This window comes from Hemicordylus capensis, chromosome 7 (assembly GCF_027244095.1).
Source record: "Hemicordylus capensis ecotype Gifberg chromosome 7, rHemCap1.1.pri, whole genome shotgun sequence".
Taxonomy (NCBI): domain Eukaryota; kingdom Metazoa; phylum Chordata; class Lepidosauria; order Squamata; family Cordylidae; genus Hemicordylus; species Hemicordylus capensis.
In genome coordinates, this window is record NC_069663.1 from 894,022 (window position 1) to 900,264 (window position 6,243).

The window sequence follows — 6,243 nt, forward strand, 5'->3', positions numbered from 1 at the left end:
GCAATTCCCATCCTCCACATAAGTGCCACTTGGCAGATCTTGCCATTTCTATCTTCCCTCCATCCTCCTCCACAACATTTCATTTCTTTTATATCCTACTTTTAGTTTAAAAATATCAAAGAGGCTTACAAGCAATAAAACTTGTATTATTTCATTCTAAGCTACTGAGGAAGAAGCCTTTCAAAACAAGGTCATCATCACCATCAATCCAAAGAGGGAGGGAGGGAGGGAGGGATCTAGGGAGGGAGAGTGCCTCTCCGCAGGGGTGTTGCTGGAGACTTAAAATGTTCCCGAGCCTGATCCCTTTTATTTATTTATTTATTTATTTATTTATTTATTTATTTCATTTATATACCGCCCTTCCGAAATGGCTCAGGGCGGTTTACAATTAAAACAGGAAACATTAAAAACAATTAAAACAGAGATACAAATATAAATACCAATTTAAAACTACTTAAAAAACAATTAAACTATCAAAACAATTAAAACCCTGAAAACCAGGTATTAAAACAATTAAAACTGATTAAAAACCCTGAAAGGCCAGGCTCTCTTGAAGGACAGTAAAGAATCAAGATTACGAATTTCTGCTGGGAGTGCATTCCACAGTCCAGGAGCAGCTACAGAGAAGGCCCGCCTTTGAGTCGTCACCAAACGAACCGGTGGTAACCAGAGACGGACTTCCGTAGATGACCTTAACGTGCGGTGGGGATCATGTAAAAGAAGGCGCTATCTAAGATATCTTGAACCCAAGCCGTTCAGAGCTTTAAAGGTAATAACCAGAACTTTGTATTTTGCCCGGAAAAAAATTGGAAGCCAGTGTAACTGTTTTAAAACAGGCTTTTGAGCATCCAATCCAGGCATTTCCAGCTCCCAAGAATGACGAACATTTTTTTAAAGCCACCTAATGGCGATGCAGGGAAGCAACTTGCCTAGAGAGCAGGAGGCTGTTGGTTCGAATGCCTGCTGGTGTGTTTCCCAAACAATGGGAAACTGCTATATCGTGCAGCAGCAATCAAGGAAGGTGCTGAAAGGCCTCATCTCAGACTGCACAGGAGATGGCAATGGTCAACCCCTCCTGTATTCTAGCAAAGATAACCACAGGGCTCTGTGGGCACCAGGAGTCGACACTGACCAACAGCACAATCTTTCCTCTCCTTTAATATGGCCATCCTGCCCCACTGAAGTGGGAAGCTGCAGGGATCTCGAAGAGGCCAGGAGGTCCTTCCCTTCCTCTGTGCAGGTGGCTCCACTCTGCACTTCCTCTCTGGATGAGGTCCTGGAGGAGGGAGGGGGCTGACAAAGCTCTGACCCATCGAAGGGGGGCTGCTGCTCCATAAAGACCCTGTGAAGATGGGCTGGGCCAGTCCCTTCCTGCCCACCAGGGTCAGCCCAAAGGGGCCAGGACAGTCTCACTTCCTAAATGTCTCCACCTTGACCCAAATCCAACCCCTGGGGGTCTCCCCCCACCCCCTTCAACAAGAGGGGGCAATTCCCATCCTCTACAGAACCGGCAACTCCCACTTGGCAGAATTCGCCATTTCTATCCTCCTTCCTCAGGCCCCCCCCCCACATTCCATTAAATTGATATCTTTCTTTTAATTTAAAAATAATGAAGTGGCTAACAAACAATAGAACTCATATAATCCCATGCAAAGCTACAGAGGAAGAAGCCTTCCAAAAAATGGAGGTCATCACCATCTATCCAAAGAGGAAGAGAGAGGGGGAGCCTCGCTGCAGAGGTGTTGCTGGATGCTGAAAGTGCCCCCGAGTTTGGGCTCTTTTCACCATCCATTCCAGTCATGCTCAAATACCAAGAATGACCAGTGTTATTTTCTTCAAGTCCCTCATATGGCCATCCTGCCCATCTGAAGGGGGAAGCTGCAGGGAGCACGGAGAGGCCAGGAACTCTTTCTCCTGTTCTGTGCGGGTGGCTCCACTTTGTGCTTTCTCGCTGGAAGAGGTCCTGGAGGAGGGAGGGGGCTGGCGGAGCTCTGAGCCATCCATGGGGGGGCTGGTGCTCCATGAAGACCTTGTGAAGGTGTGCTGGGCCAGTTCATTCATGCCCACATGGGTCAGCTCAAAGGGGCCAGGACAGTGTTGCTTCCTAAATGTCTCCACCTGGACCCAAATCAAACCCCTCTGGGTCTCCCCCCCCCATAAACTGAACCTATTTGGGGCAGGGCGGTGGACACTCACTCTGGACTCCTTGCCCGAGGCCATTTTCTGCACTCCCTCACGGCCAAAATTGGACGGAAATTGTTTGTGAGCAGCAGGAGATGCCAGAAAGTCTTCCTTTCAACGGTCGAGTCCAGAGAGTTTGATGGCAACAGTGGAACCTCCAGCCCCATCAGGATCCGTTGCGACCGGTAAACACACCCAGCTGGGGACTCCCCCCTCCAGCAACCGCCATGTTTGAATGTACACAAGGATGGTGGAACTCCCAGGCCCAGTGGTGGGCACAAGGCACCAGTAGGCTGGGTTGCCAACTCTTTACCTGGTCCTGCTTCTGTGACTTCAGCAGACGCCTGACATGCAGATCTTAAGCTGGTGAAGCAGTTTCCCATTTCTTTAGGCTAGGAATGCCTTCACCTGCTCAATCTGCTCAAGCTTTTGCTCAAAGCAGAGGAGCCAGGCTACATCAAGAGGGGGCAATTCTCATCCTCCACATAAATGCCACTTGGCAGATCCTGCCATTTCTATCTTCCCTCCATACCCCCTCCACCTCAACATTTCATTTCTTTTAGCCAAGAAAGACCAGTGTTGTTTTCTTCCCTCCCTAATATGGCCATCCTGCCCCTCTGAAGGGGGGAACTGCAGAGAGCTCAGAGAGGCCAGGAACCCCTTCCCTTCCACTGTGCAGGTGGCTCCACTCTGCATGTTCCTCGCTGGATGAGGTCCTGGAGGAGGGAGGGGGCTGATGGAGCTCTGAGCCATCCATGGAGGGCTGCTGCTCCATGAGGACCCCGTGAAGCTGCACTGGGCCACTCCCTTCCTGCCCTACAAGGTCAGCCCAGAGGGGCCAGGACAGTGTCGCTTCCTAAATGTCTCCACCTGGACCCAAATCCAACCCCTGGGGGTCTCCCCCGCCCAAAAAACATTGAAACTATTTGGGGCAGGGCGGTGGACACTCACTCTGGACTCCTTGCCTGAGGCCATGTTCTGCGCTCCCTTCACGATCCAAATTGGACAGAAATTTGCTATTAGCAGCAGGAGAGGCCAGAAAGTCTTCCTGCCAACGGTCGAGTCCAGAGAGACTGAAGGCAGCAGCGGAACCTCCAGCACCATCAGGATCCGTCGCGACCGGTAAACACTCCCGGCTTGGACCCCCCCCCAGCAACCGCCATGTTTGAATGTACACAAGGATGGCGGAACTCCCATGCCCAATGCTGGCCATGAGGCACCAGCAGGCAGGCTTGCCAACTCTCTCCCTGCTCCTGCTCTTATGCTTTTAGAGGAAACCTGGCATATTCAAATTAAACCGATGAAGATTTCCCCATCTCTTCATTTTCATTGCAGCAAAAGCTTCATCTGCTTAATTTTGGACTGTCAAGCTCTTTTTCAAGGCACAGGAGCCAGGCTAGCAAAAAGGTTGGCAACCCTGCAGGATCCAGACTGAAGTCCATCCCTGATCACACATGGAAGGGGACAACAGTGATGTGAATTCGGTTCGTCCCTGGGTCCGCCTTTTATCCAATCAAACAGACACAGTGGGAATCTCTTTTGAGGCGTTTATTGCAGATTAGCAGTGGGCTTTGGCTCTGCACTGAATACAAATTGGTTATAGGTGCATCTTACATTTATACAAACAATCTGAATGATGCTGACACCCTAGACATAGTATACGTGGCAATAAAATGGTGGGCTAAGTATCTAGTACGCATGCGAATGATTCATTGTTCATCTGGTGATTACTCCTTATTTGGTTACATCCTGTTTTCTTAATTGTCGGCAAAGAACAGTGAGAATCCTGTGAGAACCAAGTTTCCTCAGATACAATTTAGTGGAGAGAGATAACGACGTTGGTCATGAGAGGCCGTGATGACCCTGAGCTGGGCTGGGGTTACTTTAAGTCAGACTGAGGTTTTCTAAGTAAAATGGAGTTACTTTGGTTTTCTAAAAGACACCAATTCCCCCCTGAAACACTGGATCATCCTGAACCTTCAGGATATATGGGCTTGTAAAGGTACAGCTGTATGTATGGGTCTTACATTATGGCAAGGTTGAAAGGTTCTCATAAACATTTGGATTCAAGCTAGAATGCATTATAAGCAGCAACATGTGATTATCAATAAAAGGAAAATACATACTATAATTAGAATTATCTTCTTTGCCCATAAATCAATAGGCTCTCCATATGAGTTAAATGAAAGTCCTAACTGTTTGGAAATATTAATAATAGCTCTTTCTAACACATAAACTTTTAATCTTGGAAATATAGTTCTGTGTTTTGTGTAGCTAAAGGATTTGGGACATATAGGTGCTGAATGGGCTGTACATATGGCAATAAAACTAGATACATTGCATATAATATCCTAGAGCTACAAACATAATTAGTATAATTCTGATTTGATATAGATAAAAAGTTTTACACATAGCAGCAAGGTGTACATATAAAGATCATACAACTTATAGCAAGCAACATTGTTTTAACCCATCTTTATCCCAAATAAGGTATCAATAACAGTCTTGCATTGTGGAACCAGGTGCTTCTAGTGATTAATGGATTATCAGCTTGTGGAAAGCGATAGCAATGACAAGTCACGTACAATCACATTGCTTAAATACAAGTGTCTATAAAATTAGCAGGTCAAGCTTGGGCTAGCTTAATGTCTTAGAGCACAAACTTGGGGATAGGTGCAGACTTGCAGGTAAATGCTCTGGGAAATGACCGGAGAGCAAGCATGTGAGGTCCATGTCCTTACAGCACAGGAGATAGCATGGTTTTCAACATAATGATAGCACATAGTCACTACAAGAAAGTAATATAAGAAAGTGGTGTAAATCATCAACTCCCACCACGCTTAGTGTCCTCTAGAGTCTGTCATGGCCAAAAAGGAAGCCATGGAGAGCTTTAGAATTAAAATTAAAAAAAACCCTAAGAGTCCTTGGTAAAAAAAATATTTTAGTCCTTCAGTTGAGAACCAAATGCTCTTGTACAACGTTGCAGGATTTTGGCTATCCTGGATGTTCTCTGATCCGTGTTGTTTTGGCTTGTTTGGATAGTGTCCATAGACAAGCTCAAATGTTCATGTGTTTGGGAGCCTTGATTCCCCCCCCCCCCCGTGGGCAATCTGAAATAGTCTCTTTGGCAGAATTTGAAATAGTGTCTTTGGCAAGGTATCTTACCCAGGTAGGATGGTTCCAGGGCTTTACAGCTTGGGGAGATGCTGTTGCATGTATGACTCCAGAGAAAAGTGACAGTCTCCAGGCATTTGTTGTCTATCCCTCTCCTATAGCACTTAGGAGCAGGAAGATGAACTTTGCATTAGGCCCTCTTCTTCGAACACAGGACAGGGTAGCAGATGGACGTTCTGTCACCATTGGGTTGGATTGGAAATGCAGATAGGGACTGCCCCCGGGTAGCTGCTGCTGCTGATGGTTAGCTTTCCTGGGTCAGTGTTGATGTCCTCTGGAGACTCCCTTGGGATCACGTTCTGGTGATGGATCCAGGTATTCCTTCAATCTGGAGAGGACCAATCCTTCTTGGAAAGACAATTCAAGGCACTGCTGGTTGCAAACCTGTTTACTTGAGAGAAAGACAGGCAAGTGAGTTGCCAATTCCCTCCCCCCTCATGTAGGGACAGCGTCCTGAGACACTGTCTGGGTGCCAACCATCAGCCAACCATCTGGGTGCCATCCATCAGCACAAAAGGAAAAGTTAAGTTTTCAAGGCAAATAATACAAAGGATGGATAAAACCTGAGGCTATTTTCAATTTGGTCTTTTGGCATTTTTTCTTTTGTTCCTATGTTCATGGAGCCGCTCTGGGAAGAGCATCTGAAGGTTCCAAGTTCCCTCCTTGGCTTCCCCAAGATAGGGCTGAGAGAGATTCCTGTCTGCAGCCCTGGAGAAGCCGCTGCCAGCCTTTAAAGACAATACTGAGCTAGATAGATCAGTGGTCTGACTCAGTATATGGCAGCTTCCTAGGTTCCTAGGTTCAAATGATCTGGCTGCTCACAGTTACAGTGGCAATTTTCTGCACAAGGAAACACCGTCCCCATGATGGCCAGCACTTCTGTGATCA